A 15,280-nucleotide genomic window follows, 5' to 3' on the forward strand; every position below is an offset into this window, starting at 1 on the left:
CCACATTCACTGCTTTATAGATATACCCCTAGAACACCCTAATTACAGCTTGTGAAATAGGGACCCATTCCTGAAATATTTTTATGCTGCTTTTAGGAATCACTTCAGTTAAGTATAACACATTTTACCAATTATTCAACAGATGTATGGGCTCATAAAATAATTCATAAATGTATGTACTATTCTTAAAGTGGATGTAAACCCTCACATATACCCAGTGAACAGGCTCAAATGATACACAGAGATTAAACAAATCTCCCTACATAAATTACTGAAGCCCAGAGCTCCTCAGACATGGACAGAGCTTTGCTCCCCCATAATTGGTGTATTACCTAGTACCGCTATAGCAATAATGTTTCCTTTATTGTAAATAGAGTATTACAGGATCACATGCCGTACAGTGTCATTACATGCTGTACAGAGTCATCACATGCTGTACAGTGCTATCACATGCAGTACAGAGTCATCACATGCTGTGCAGTGCCATCACATGCTGTACAGTGCCATCACATGCCGTACAGAGCCATCACATGCCGTACAGAGCCATCACATGCCGTACAGAGCCATCACATGCCGTACAGAGCCATCACATACAGTACGGAGTCATCGCATGCTGTACAGTGGCATTGCATGATGTACAGTGGCATCACATGCTGTACAGTGCAATCACATGCCGTATAGAGTCATCACATGCCATACGGGGATGGGGATGATGGGATTGTATAGGAGTACAGGGGATAGGGATGGAGATGACGGGACTGTATAGGAGTACAGGGGATGGGGATGATGTAATTGTATAGGGGTACAGAGGATGGGGATGATGGGACTGTATATGAGTACATGAGATGGGGATGATGGGATTTTATAGGAGTACAGGGGATAGGGATGATGGGACTGTATAGGAATACATGGGATGGGGATGATGGGATTGTATAGGAGTACAGGGGATGGGGATGATGGGACTGTATAGGAGTACAGGGGATGGGGATGATGGGACTGTATAGGAGTACAGGGGATGGGGATGATGGGATTGTATAGACGGGATGGGGATGATGGGATTGTAAAGGAGTACAGGGGATGGGGGATAGGGATGACATCAGTGGGAGAGGGATGGTAGTGGGGGGATGAGACCAGTGGCAGAGGGATGATTTGTATGTACAATAAAGGAGACTCTGGGGACATATCTGGGGTCACTTTAGATGTGGGGGAGATGTCAGTCTCCCTCTCCTATGTACTGTACATGGGTATGTTCTCTACACATAGCACTGTGTACATTTCAGAGAACAGACACAGGACACATGTTACTATGTTCCTCACCATGTCTCCTCTTATGATATAACACAGTGCTATGTCTAGAGACCTTACAAGTGCTCATTTCTGTACATGAGAAGTTTCGGTGACTCTTCCCCCTCCCCCCATCGGTTGGAGGAGACGCAGACATGAACTTTAAATGAGTGAGGGGAGAGAGGGGAAGGACATCGGAGGACACAGGAATGCCAAAGCCCAAGGGAGAGGTGTTGGAGTCTCGCAGAGGAGAGCTTACAGATAACAGCCAGGGAAAGGTGAGGACTTCACTACTTGTATCACACTCTCTCTGCTTACGGGTTTTAGCTAGGGACTCGCTGCCATGGAAACAGAGGCATGTGAAGAATGTGCTCATTCTAGATAGCAGCCTGGGTGTGCACCTCTTCACCAAGCACACCCACATTTCCTCCAGAGGTAGGGAGTGAAGGAGTGGCTGGATTGTGGAGCTGTATCCACCCCCTGGAGACTTTTGAACTGAGAGAGAGCCGTTAGAGGCTGGACACTTCAAGAGACTATTCTCCAAAAACGAAAGGGCTGAGTAAAGAAAGAAATACAATACAGGTATAAGGGTAGCATGTACTACCTATTTTTGCATTCCCATACTTCTCCTTTAGATGTTTTTCTTCCACCTTGTAATGAGCACCCGGACTTCCTTCAAACTTTGGTTTGTTTGGAACAAGCAATGTATATAAGTTGTGGTCAGGGGGACTGCTCTATGCACACTACAAATTCCATGGTCCATAGTCCATAGTTCATTTCAGGAACAAGCAAGAGAGGGTTGCTACATTCCTACTTACAGCAGGACCATGGAGAATGAACATAGCTACTTTCTAATAAGAATTCAGATCACTACAACAAAAAAATAATGCACCAATCAAATACTTACTGTAATTTCCCGGTGGAATCCATGGCAGCATACGTTTGGGTAGCCTCGCTCTCGCTCCTACCCTATAGGACCCCACTCCCAGAAATTTTCAGGCTGAACCAGAGGCCGCGTTCCATAACTAGCCTACTCATGACACTGGGAGGGAACTCCTGCTGCCATGGAGTCCATCAGGAAAGGAAAATCACGGTGAGTATTTGATAGTAAATTTTCTGTTTTCCTGACAGACTCCATGGCAGCATACGTTTGGGAACTAACTAGACAAAAAAACAAGGGTGAGACTTCATAAAAGTTGTATTTTAAACACAAAGCCAACAGAAACCCTATGGATAGATAATAACAGAAGTTAGCTATACCCTACAATGAGCCAGAAGACATGTCAACCCCCACAAATATTCTTGGCACCCTTTTACACTCCTGGTTGAGTGTGTGGTGACTGCTTCCATAGGAATCAAGCCCTAAGCTCTATAAGCTTATTGGCTGGCTGTAATCCAGCAATGATTCTGGATGATATCTCCATCCCATTGGATCTGCTAGAGAGAATGACAAATATGTCCTAAAACTCTGAGTTAAGCTATAGCTTGAGAGCATGCTCGAAGTATCTCAATATCAATGGCATGGAACCAGTTATCCTTGGTCGTCCTGCATATGGGAGGAACAAATCTTTTGTTCTCATAGAATGCCAGAGCCACCTCAGATTGCTGCCCAGTAGGGATATAAACACTACCCCTGCTAGACAGAAACCCAACAAGGATCACTCATGGCACGAGGCCCAGGTTCCGGCAAACCTCCTGACTGATGAAAATAGAACTATAAAGAGGCTGCCTTCATGACCGAGCTTTTACTCAAAAATGGACTGAAAAAGATCCCATTTGGAGCAGCAAACTGCCAAAGGGTCCTAAAAGCCCTGATTCTGGACAGGCTTCCTGCTGAGGATGCAGCCCTATAGAGATTGACATCATGGCTCAATACTTACTCCACCTGGACTGGAGGGGATCCCACCTGGAGCTGTAAGAAACCAAAAGGATCCTTCCTAGCCTAAAGCTTTGATCTTGGCAGAGTGCATGTCGTAATAGCTCAGTATTTATCCAAACTGGACGGCAAGGAGATCTCACCTGGACCTGAAAAGGAAATTCAGAGCAAGTAATAAATTACAGCTAGAGAATCTTGTGGGCGGCACAGTGGTGTAGTGGTTAGCACTCTCGCCTAGCAATAAGAAGGGTCGCTGGTTCAAATCCCAACCACGACTCTACCTGCCTGGAGTTTGCATGTTCTCCCTGTGCCTGCGTGGGTTTCCTCCGGGTACTCCGGTTTCCTCCCACAAACCAAAGACATGCAGGTAGGTTAATTGGCTTCTATCAAAAAAATTGGCCCTAGTATATGAATGGGTACCTTGGATTGTGGGCTTCTTGAGGGTAGGGACAAATGTGAGTGTGTAATGTACAGGGATAGGGACAATTGTAGACACTCAGGTTGAACTGGATGGACTGGTGTCTTTATTCAACCTTACTAACTATGAAACTATGAATCTTGGCTCTCCTTTGAGACTCAGATGCAGCCCCCCATCAAAGTATTGGATGAATAAAGGATTGTCCACCGATGAGACATTGGATATGACAGGAACTGCAGAGATATGCCCTCTAAGAGAGCTTAAAATCAGTTGAATACCAGAATGTACCTAACCAAAGGACTAAAGCAAAAGAAACAAAGCAGTACAAAAAGGACACATTCTATTCAAATCCTATTCAATGTAAGATTTATAAACATTAGTTTAGAGAAACGACAGCCAAGCCTGATCAGTCTCTTTCTTCCAGGATGAGAAACTGGAAGAGCTGAACAAGGGTGGAGCATTGCCGTCTGCAACAAAAGATCTCATCGGGGAGAAAGTACTTCAATCCGATAACCCAGTATCAAAAGCAGGAACCAAGGCCTGTTTGGCCAATGGGGAATCACTGCAATAATTTCCACAGTCTTTAGCAACAGACCCCAAAAATCTAAATATGGATTGGACTGGAGGGAAAGCACCGAACCCAGGGCTTGGTCCAGGCCCCTAGAGAAAAGCCTTCCACCTTGTAATAGTAAGGAGATGCTAGCAGATCTAACCCTGAAACCTTGTACAGAGATGAAATCCACTTGGAGGAACCTGGATGTAGGAACCACTTATTTCCCTATTCTTCCCAAGAAGTTGTGAATGTCACAGATCAAGTCATCTCTACCACTTCTCAGTGGATTGACCCTGTAGGTTCTGACCTACCCCCTGATGTAGGACACCACTGTGATGGTGTTGAGCCTCATTGAAGAATAGAACTGCAGTCTTCTTTCATTTGGCAGACATTTACTCTGAGTCAGGAGGCTAGGCTAAATGCAGCCCTTTGCTATCAAGGCTAGCCCTTGAAGGGGACTGCTTAGACTCTCGCAATGCAGACAAGATTGTCCCACTTGTAGAATTATTCTTTCAGATAGAATTAATAACCTTCATCCCAACTTCCACTGCATGGGCAGAGAGGCAAGTTGTTAAGGCTATACCTCCTAAGGACAAGTCCAACACAAAGTTACCACCAGAAGACTCTAACCCCCCCCCCCCCCCCCAGGACACACCCAATCATCATGATTGAGTATGCCCCTGAAGGACACAGCATCCTCCAATTTCAACTCCATGCATATGTTTAAGCTCACAAAGGCCACATCGACCAATTAGGTGACCCAATATGCTGGAAAATTTTAATTATTTTTCCTCATAAGTGCCTAATCTGGCATCCTGCAGTGCAGGTAGAAGTGTCTTGGTTGGGGTTTGAACTGAGCAACTCAGTGGCGAAAGGTGCTGACCACCAAGACATTCAGCTGCTCTGTCCTTCTATTCAATTTGCACCACTCTTCTAGAATGAGCTTTTAGTGTAAACATCAAAGGGAAAAAAAATACTTGCATTGCAGGTACCTCTGCAGGATCTTACATTTTAGGCATCCTAACAGCTTTCCAAAAGGAAGGTACAAAAGCCTGCTTAAAGATCCTACTCATCTGCATCTTCCTTTTAGAAATGTTTTAAAGAAGGTTAAATTGGCCAGTTGACTGGTCCTGCAAGGAAAAACCTCAACATTGTCAGAGTAGAGAATTATTTTACAGGGAGAGAGGGAGAGTTGTAACAGACTCCTTTTAGAATGTCTTGACTACCTGTGGCAACCTGCTGGTCGCTGTCATTTTCCTCCCTGGATGCCTGCACAAAGCAGGAAATTCATATAGGATTTTGCCTGCCAAGGTACGAGCACCAAATGCCCAGTTTATGGTGTGCATAATACATGCAGCTCTGGAGAGACTTAAAGTAATTGTAAAGGTTAGTTTTAAAAAATAAATAAAAACAACAAGCATGTTATACTTTCCTGCTCTATGCAGTTGGCTTTGCACAGAGCAGCCTGGATCCTTCTCTTTGCTGCTCCTGGCCCCTCCCTCCTATCAAGCCAGTAGCTCTCTATGGGGGCACTCGAGCCGAGTCAGAGCTCTGTGCATCCATTCAGACACGGAGCCCCAATCCGACCCCACCCCCTCTCTCCTGTGATTGGCTGACTGAATTTGATTGACAGCTGCAGGAGCCAATGGTGCAGCTGCTGTGTCTCAGCTAATCAGAAGGAGTGACCCGGACGGCTTAGACATTCGTGGACATTGCTGGAGAGAGATGGGGCTCAGGTAAGTAATTAGTGGGTGCTGGGGAGGCTGCTACACACAAAAGTTTTTTTTTATGTTAATGCATAGTATTAAAAAATTAAAAACCTTGTGCCTTTACAACTCTTTTAATAGCAAGTGTCCAATAGTCAGCTTTCCATATACCAGCTTTAAGAGGCACACAGAAGGGCTGTCAAACCAGTAAAGAAGACACTACCCCCCCCCCCCCCCCAACCCCAACCCCAGTGCACTTGTAGTGCAAAGTGGATTTACCTTTCTTAAATATGCCCCAATGCAACAGTTGTTTCTGTTTGCTAGGTGAGAAAAACCCCTAAGGGATTAACTACTGCTAAAGGAATGCTGACACTGCAGGATCTCACATCAGAGCACCAACACCAACAGGTGATTCATTAACAGAGCCTGCCACACAGAGGGCAAATCCTGCTTTGGCCCCTTTCACACGGGGCAGATCATTACTGATGAGTGATGATCCGCTCGCTCAGCGGGGATCGCTCCGTTGTCACCGCTGAGCCGGTGGCGGACAGGGCGGTCTCCGCACACTGTGCAGGGACCGTCCTGTCAGCTCTCTGCTCTCCTCTATGGAGCGTCTGTCCGTGTTCATCCGATCTGCTCTGCAGACGGATAGAAAAATAGGATTTTGCTCCGTCTGCAGAATTGGACAATTGCGGAGGCGGACAATAGCGGGTGTCTGCGGATGTTCATCCGCAGACACCCGCTATTCCATAGGAATGCATGTATGTCCGTATTTCGTCCGCAAACGGATGGATGAAATACGGACATACTGTCCGCATGTGTGAAAGGGGCCTTAAACAGTTATCTGTTCAGGACAGAAAAGAAAAGCAAAGGAAAAAATGCTGCAATGCACATAGTTAACCCAGAGAGCACAGTCATCTCCATATGTTTTCATTTTGGTTATATATTTATTTAAATTTTTTAACATAAGTGGAGTTACTGCCGAAGAGTTTGCATGCCATCTGGTCCCTTCTGCTGACCTCAAGCCAAACATACTGACGTATCCACAGGGCAATTAATGCATTCGCAGAGTGACTCGGATCCCAGAAGCAGGAACAACCATTGAAGCAACCATGTTGGGCACACTTAAGGGTCCCCCACTGTTAGCAGGGCATCAGACTTGGCACAATAGCTCGCCATTGGCAGGGCCTCAGTTTTGCAGGTATTGATTTTCTGCACACATGTGCCATAACACCATCCCGCTGTTAGCTGGGGACTCTGTGACCACCGGAGCCATCCTGGAAGACTTCTGGACACAACAGGACCACATGATGCTCCTAATATACGCATGGGACCCGGTCACTGATAATTACAAAAGGTAGGAAGACTTCATACAACATGGTCGTATGAGTGAGGAGGACAAAAAAGGAACATGGCCTCTGGCTCATCCTGAAAATTTATGTGGAATCCTATGGGGTAGGAACGAGGGCGAGGCTACCCAAACGTATGCTGCCATGGAGTCTGTCATGGAGTTTTTTTGACCTAATACATACTTGAATGGAATCATTTTTTTTTTTAAACTGAGTTTAGTGTTATTTTAAATGCTCATTTTGTCTAGGGGATTATGAATAAAATGTTTACTTACCACATTCTTTGATTCACTGGCAGCCAACCTTCTCTGATGTGACGGAAATGTGGGCAGGCTGTTGGCACCCTCACTTACAATGCAGGATCCCTGGTCATGCATTGTGGCTATGGAAGAGCTACAACTGGCCAGGCAGCAAATATTTCACCTTATTCCTATTCCCCTATACAAGAAGAAGGGGGCCCTAATACAAGGGCCATCCCTCACAATCCACGCCACCCCCTGTGGGAGAGTGAGAGATGGACGGGAAGGCAGCGATGCCCCCCCGGCAGGGGACGGAAGGATGGGAAGCCAGTGATCTGAGGCCTCCTTACCTTAGGAGGCAGATGGCTAGCTGGGATGACACGCTGATCTCCCCTCCTCATCCCTCCACTGTCTGAGCCAGAGAGTGCTGGATGTGGCTGCGGGTGAGCTGTCCCTGCAGACCATTGCTTCTCCTCCTGGCCAAACAGGAAGTCGGTCCTGAGACCACTGGCCAGTTAGAGCCTCGGGCTCTAATCATGTGCTTAAAAAAAAAAACCATTGGAATCCATGCGTCCAGTGCCCTGCATTCGATTAGAAGACAGGTGCATAGATTAGGGGGGCGGCACCCTTGCACCCCTTATGGACGTTTGCCAAACTATCATGTGTCAGTGTGATAGTGTGGGTTTAAATCTGATCAGTTGTTTCAGACACTTTGATAAATGTGGTCCATTATCTTCAATGACAGAGTAAATGAGAGCACAGTCCTAAAATGCTTGCAGATTTTTTTAAGGTGGATTATTTTGTAGTCTTATTAGAACATTTCAATGCACCTCTACCCTCTTATATTTTAATAAAGGAGTTGTAAAGTCTCGAGCTTTTGCATCTTAATGCATTCTATACTTTAAGGTGAAAAACCCTTTGTGGTGCAGCTGCCCCCCAAAGCCCCCATTTTACTTACCTGAACCCGATATTTACAGCGAGGAGCTCCAGACGCTGTCTTGGGTCCACATTGGATAGATTGATAGCAGCAGGAGCCATTGGTCCTAACTGAAACTGACTAAGGTAAAAAAAAAAAAAAAAAAGACTGCCATTGTTTACCTCTCCTGCAAATACTAGTTCCCTGGCTGTCATGCTGATCCACTTGACCAATGTCTCCGAAGGCAATGAAAACAGTGACAGCTGGTATCTCTGATCCTGTTTATGTATTTAACTATTCAACCATTAATTCCATACTGCAAATTCTACCTAATGAACTGGCTGGATTTGTCACACGATTGAAAGCTTGCAATTGCAAATGTGCACCAGGAGATTACATGAATTGTTTCATGTTTTTGACATACCTACACAATACAATATGCAGATTTTAGCAGGATTTTATTATTTGGTGTCTATTAGCCCTTGTACACATAGTCGGACATTCCGACAACAAAATCCGTCGGATTTTGTCAGACGGATTTTGTCCGACGGATTTTGTCCGAAACTGGTGTTGCATACACACGGTCGGACAAAGTTGTCGGAAAATCCGATTGTTCGTAACGTGATGACGTTATTTAGTTACGATGGGACTACGTTCAGGCTAGTAGCCAATAGCTTTGGTCTAGGAATTTGATCTGACCATGCGTGGCCCTTTGTCCGATCGGAATTCTCTACAAACGATCGGACAAAGTCCAATCGGATCATGTTGTCGGAAAATTTTATAGCCCAGCTCTAAAACGTTGTCAGTCGTATATTCCGACGGAAACAGTCCGATGGAGCCCACACACGGTGGGATTATCCGACAACACGGTCCGATCTGACATTTTCCATGGGAATGTCCGACCAGAGGCAAAACAGGTATTTTTCCTTCCATCTAATCTTTTTTTTTTCCTCCATTGATATAAGGATTGCAGTGCCTGGGTCGCCCCTCAGTCCAATGGTGAAATGTATATTTCTAAAGCCAATAATTTCATCAAAACAATTCCCAAACCAGTCCACATCACATTGTAATAAGGAAAATACACTGACAAATGAAAAATATATATATTTTTTGCTCCAAATTAACATTGAGTAATACATAATAAACCAATAACCAATTACAAATCCAGCAGCAGAACATTTTTCAGCATTAGTCAGTAAGAGACATTCTCTCTTATGGCTTTTAAATCACTCTTTTTAGATTTCAAGTCCAAAATGAATCTGAAATGTATCTTTGTGCATCATTTTCCTTAATCAATCAACAATCACTAGAAATGTAATTGATCTAGTCATGGAGCCCCAGTGGAAGACCTACAGAAATGATTCCTGATATAGCACCACATTGTTTAGCATAGCAATCATATGTACTTTCAATCCCTTAAAATGTTCGCAAGACTGGCAACTCTTAGCAACTGAAGCCTGTCACTGTATAGCAAAGACAGCAAAGTCTCAGCAAGGTTACATAAAGCTAATTAATGGTAGTTACTGTCAAGTTTCCGGTTTTACATCAGTTTATCCTTTGAGCTTGAATTTTTTTTTGAAAACCAGTAATCTGACAAACCGAGAGGGTTACCTTCTAATTCATAATTTCCACAATTGAGTAGAGAAGCTAGAAGGGTAACAGAAGTAGCAACTGTCCCGAACCCTGGGGACCTCAGCTCTGATACCAATCCAACATTTTCTTATGTGTTATGCTGTAGAGAACAGGCTTTCATGATAAAAGTTATATTCCATTAGGCAATTCTGTGTATGATGGCTGTTAATAATAAAGAGATGTCCTGGGGCCCTGTCAGTTTGAATTAAGCCCTGAGGAGTTTAGCTATGTCTCAGACCCTACAATTGTCTAAAACAACCATGTTAGCATATCTGCACTGCAATTAGACAATAAGCTACAGCCATCTATTGGAGAAGAAGTTTACTGTTAAAGGATAACGTTAATATAGTTATCCTTTAAATGATCCAATATGTATGGAACAGCAATTTCTTGCAATTTTGTGTGCCACATCCAGTATTAGATCAAAAAGCAGAAAGACCCCTAGTGGTAGAATTTTGAGGCACGAATTGATTAAAGTGGTTGCAAACCCTTACAAACCACTTTGACCTACAGGTAAGCCTATATTAAGGCTTACCTGTAGGTACAAGAAATATCTCCTAAACCTACACAGTTTAGGAGATATTTGCCATGCACCGTAGACAGCGGCATGCAGGCGCACTGAGCGAGCCACAGCGATATGCCGCGAGTGGCAGCTCCCATGCGCATGCGCGGGAGTGACGTCATCGCGGCTCCGACAAATGACAGCGCCGGAGCAGCGAGAACCACCAAGAAGATGGAGGCTCCAGGCTCCAGACTACAGGGGACAGCGGTGACTTCACTGGCTCCTGTGTCAGGTAAGTGACACATAATGGTTTACTATGCGATGCATAGTAGTCCATTATGCTTTACCATTGCAGGGAATCAAACCCTTCTGAGGTGCCCTCCACCTCCTACTGGAGCTGCCGGCAGGGTCCTTCTCCCTGTTAGGTTTGGAGACGAGTGAGGGGAAGATGGCCCCCACCAGCCTCCGTACATTGCAGGGCGGAAGCAATGTCAAATGGTCACTTCCGCCCATAGCTCTTAAAGAGACTTTTTTATTTTTAACAAAACTTTGTTTTTTTTGGGGGGGGGGGTTTTATTGCATTTTAGTGTAAATATGAGATCTGAGGTCTTTTTGACACCTGATCCCATATTCAAGAGGTCCTGTCATGCTTTTTTTCTATTACAAGGGATGTTTACATTCCTTGTAATATGAATAAAAGTGACAGCATTTTTTGTAATAGAAGAGTGTAAAAATAAAAAGGTAAAATAAATAAGAAAAAAATAATAATTTTTAAACGTGCCTCTGTCCCGCCAAGCTCACGTGCAGAAGTGAACGCATACGAAAACGGTGTTCACACCAGAGGTGTGAGGTATTGCTTAGAGCTAGAGCAATAATTCTAGCCCTAGACCTCCTTTGTAACTCAAAATATGCAACCTGTAGAATTTTTTAAATATGGAGATTTTTAAGGGTAAATGTTTGTCTCCATTCCACGAGTGGGCACAATTTTTAAGAGTGACATGTTGGGTATCAATTTACTTGGCGTAACATTATCTTTCACAATATAGAAAAAATTGTGCTAACTTTACTGTTGTCTTATTTTTTAATTAAAAAAATAGATTTTTTCCCCAAAAATTGTGCTTGTAAGACTTCTGCGCAAATACAGTGTGACAAAGTATTGCAACGACCGCCATTTTATTCTCTAGGGTGTGAGGAAAAAATATATACTGTATTTATTGACGTATAACACAAACTTTTTTCCCCTGAAAATAGGGGCAAAATCGTGGGTGCGTGTTATACGGCGACAGCGTACCTCGGAGGAGAAGGAGGGGGACAAGTGCTGCCGGAACGCACTTTTGGGGTTCTAAGTAATTTTCTAGCAAAAAAAAAGTTTTTAACTTGTAAACAACAAATCTCGGTCTTGGTCCTTAAGTGGTTAAGGACGTGGCTGAGAAACATCTGGGAGGCAATACATCCCCTCCTCAATGACTGTTTTAACCATGGTTGAGGTGCAGCCCCATTGACTTGCATCAATTCCTTATTTGTTGTTTATTTCTTTATTTGACATATTACAAGTTATAACAGACCAAGTTACAATATCAGTTTTATATTTTACAGTTTTGTTTCCTTATACCGCTAATACATCATATTCTCGTTTTCCTATTTATTTCAATTGATCCGTGCAAAACAACTTTTTATATTTTTCTCTTATTCTTACTTGCCACTATCATATATATTACCTAACCATCCTTTAGACACAAGTATTTACAAACATACACACAGACATAAACACAAAAAAAACAAAAAAAATAAAAATAAATAAATAAATAAAAAAATATAAAAAACACACGCACTCTCCGGGCGAAAAATCCATAGCGTAGTTTCCATAGTGAGTTATATATCACAAGCTGACAAAGGAGGAGAATGTTTATACCCACATCTTCCTTTGAATACTGCTTTTACTGTCCCACTCAAACAGAAAAAGAAAAACTATACTAACCACTCAATACAGACTCCCCCATTACCAATGAGGGTGGAGCTACCCGTGGATCCGATATCCATCGTTTCCATATTTTAATCCAGTTATTGGATTCTCCCCTATTGCAACCAATTTGTTGTTCTTTCAAGATGTTTTCATTTACCTGAAGACGCCAGTCCTCAAGTAAAGGTGCATTCGAAGATATCCACCTTAGAGCAATTAACTTACGTGCAATAAACAATAGTCTGGTAACTAATATCATCACCTCCCTGGGAAAGAAACCTTCCTCGTCCAAATATCCTAGTAGACATGTCATAGGGGTCCTGTCGATATGCGTATTACATGTAGCATTGATTGTATTAACCACCTCTCGCCAATATCTAGCCACTTTTGGACAATTCCACATCATGTGTATTAAATCCGCTGGAGACTTTTGACATCTAGGACACTCTGGAGAATCACGTCTGCCCCACTTAAATAATTTAACTGGTGTTCTATATACCCTATATATTATAAATAGTTGCGTCAGGCAATGAGCCGGTGATAATGATACTAGGGGTACCCTTCTCAAAATAATTTGCCAGTTTTCATCTGAGATGTCCCCTATGTCTCTCTCCCAGCCTGTTCTACCTGGGCTGACAACTTTATCCTGATATAGTCTCATCAATTGGCCATATAAACACGAATTCAAGCCCTTTTTTTCCTCCCCCCTTGCTAATGATGTTATAAGTGGGGTAGGTTTTATCACTATCTTTTCCCTTCTAAACTGAGTTTGAATCGCATGCCGTAATTGTAAATATTTATAGAAGTGACTAGAAGGCAGTTGAAAGGATTCTTGCAGGTCCTGAAAGGAGCGCAGAACGTTATGTGTAAACATCTGTTCTATATATTGAAGCCCCTTAGAGTGCCAGCTTTCGAATCCCTCCAATTTATATAGTTCTTTGTATTGCTTATTCCCCCAAAGCGGGGAGTATTTTGAGACTCCTTCAAATTTCATTATACTCCTCATTTCCTTCCAGACTCTATTCATAAGTGTCGTTGTTAGACCCCTACCGGTGTTACCCAGGGCTCCGGATTCCAACTGAGCCACAAGATTATATCGAAAACTGTTATTTAACAGTAAAACCTGTATGGGGTCTTCCCAAGTACTTTCCCCCCAGCCTGCAAAATGCTGAAGCTGGGAGGCTATGAAGTAGAGTCTTGGCTGTGGTACCGCTAATCCACCCCAATCCCTTGCCCTCTGGAGAATTGATAACTTAATTCTCGGGGTTTTTCCTTTCCACAATAGCCTACGAAATATTGATTCTGTTTTTTTGAACCATTTTAAAGTTATCCATATCGGTGAATTATGGAGTATATATAACAATTGAGGGGTCCAGATCATTTTTATGAGATTTGCACGGCCTACCACCGATAATGGCAATTTGGTCCACGCCATGCTCTTAAGTTGAAATTTGTTAAGAATAGGTGACAAGTTATCCATTAAATAGTTTTCTATTCTAGAGTTTATAATTATTCCCAAGTATTTAAATGATGACACTATTTTAACTTGAGGGGCCTCTTTTAACCTGGACAGACTAGGATTGTCTAAGGGAAGTAGTACGGATTTATCCCAATTAATAATGTAACCAGAAAACGATCCAAATTATTTTATTAGTGACATTAAGGAGCTTAAAGAACCTTCTGTATCCCCAAGAAACAGTAATGCATCATCAGCATACAAAGAGATTTTTTCAATCCTCGTTCCTCTAATAAATCCGCAAATAGATTCTGCCTGTCGAACGGCCTCGGCCAGTGGTTCAAGGGCCAGTGCGAATAGTAAAGGACTTGCATCAATTCCAATGCCAGTACTGCCTGCTGAACGCAACTGGGGGTATCATTTTTTCCTTGTGACAGAAATGGTGCTTGGTGACTTGCACTGAAAAATACAATGCTGGAAGCAGGGGGTAATATCACACGCTTCTTCAAAGCAGAAAGTATCAGGACAATTTGCACCAGGGCCTACTATAGAGCAAAACAGCTTCCTTGTCTACAAGGACTCTAAAAAAGGGAAGTGGAACAATGTATTGAGTAATTTAACATACAGACTACTCCTTATGTATAGACCCACTAATACGTTTCACTAGGTCAGGAGCTTACTCATAGGGGTCATTATCCTATGAGTAAGCTCTTCACTGAGGGAAACGAGGGTTCAATAAATTGTCCTGATACTCAATATAGAGAACAGTTTCTATTTCCTTTTTTTGGAGACTATTTAGAGACTGTGTCACTGTTTGACCACTATAGGAACCGACTCCTGTGATCAGAGGCAGCCCAGGGACTTAGGCCCCATTCACACCTGAGCATAGCGTTTTCAGGCAGAAAATCACGCGATTTTATGGTGTTTTTGCAGCGTTTTTTACCGTGACTTTGCTGCAGTTTTTGCCGTGTTTTGCCGCAATTTCGTGCAGGGCAAAAGGTCACCAATGTAAAACGAAGAAAAACGCCCAAATCTGCCCGATTCGAGCGACAAAAAAGGATCCAGAACTTGTTTGAGCTTCAGGCGTTTGGCTTCAGGCGACTTGGAATGGGCATGTGAACCATCTCTATTGAGAATAATAGATTTTTTTCCCCTCCAGCGTTTTGTAGCTTCAGGCTTCAAGCTACAAAACACTCAGCTGTGAATGGGGCCTTAGCGTCTGTACCGGAATATTTGCTCTTTATGTGCTACTTCTTTGCCTAAATTGGTTGGTTGTAGTGTTCTTTGTCATATGCACGGGAAAGGCTGCTATTACCCTTTATAAATCACTTTTTTCCCACAGCTCCAATGCTTAGGCTGTGGCCATGTTGACATATCAGCTTCTGTAGC

General features: G+C 43.2%; 1 protein-coding gene across 1 annotated transcript in view; it reads left to right on the forward strand.

The window, feature by feature from the left end:
- PVALB (parvalbumin) overlaps nucleotides 1–15,280 on the forward strand; it is a 46,957-nt gene that overhangs the window by 30,910 nt on the left and 767 nt on the right. The gene's annotated exons all lie outside the window — the stretch shown is intronic.

This window comes from Lithobates pipiens, unplaced genomic scaffold, assembly GCF_037356315.1.
Source record: "Lithobates pipiens isolate NorthernLeopardFrog02 unplaced genomic scaffold, aLitPip1_a1.2 Scaffold_23, whole genome shotgun sequence".
NCBI lineage: Eukaryota > Metazoa > Chordata > Amphibia > Anura > Ranidae > Lithobates > Lithobates pipiens.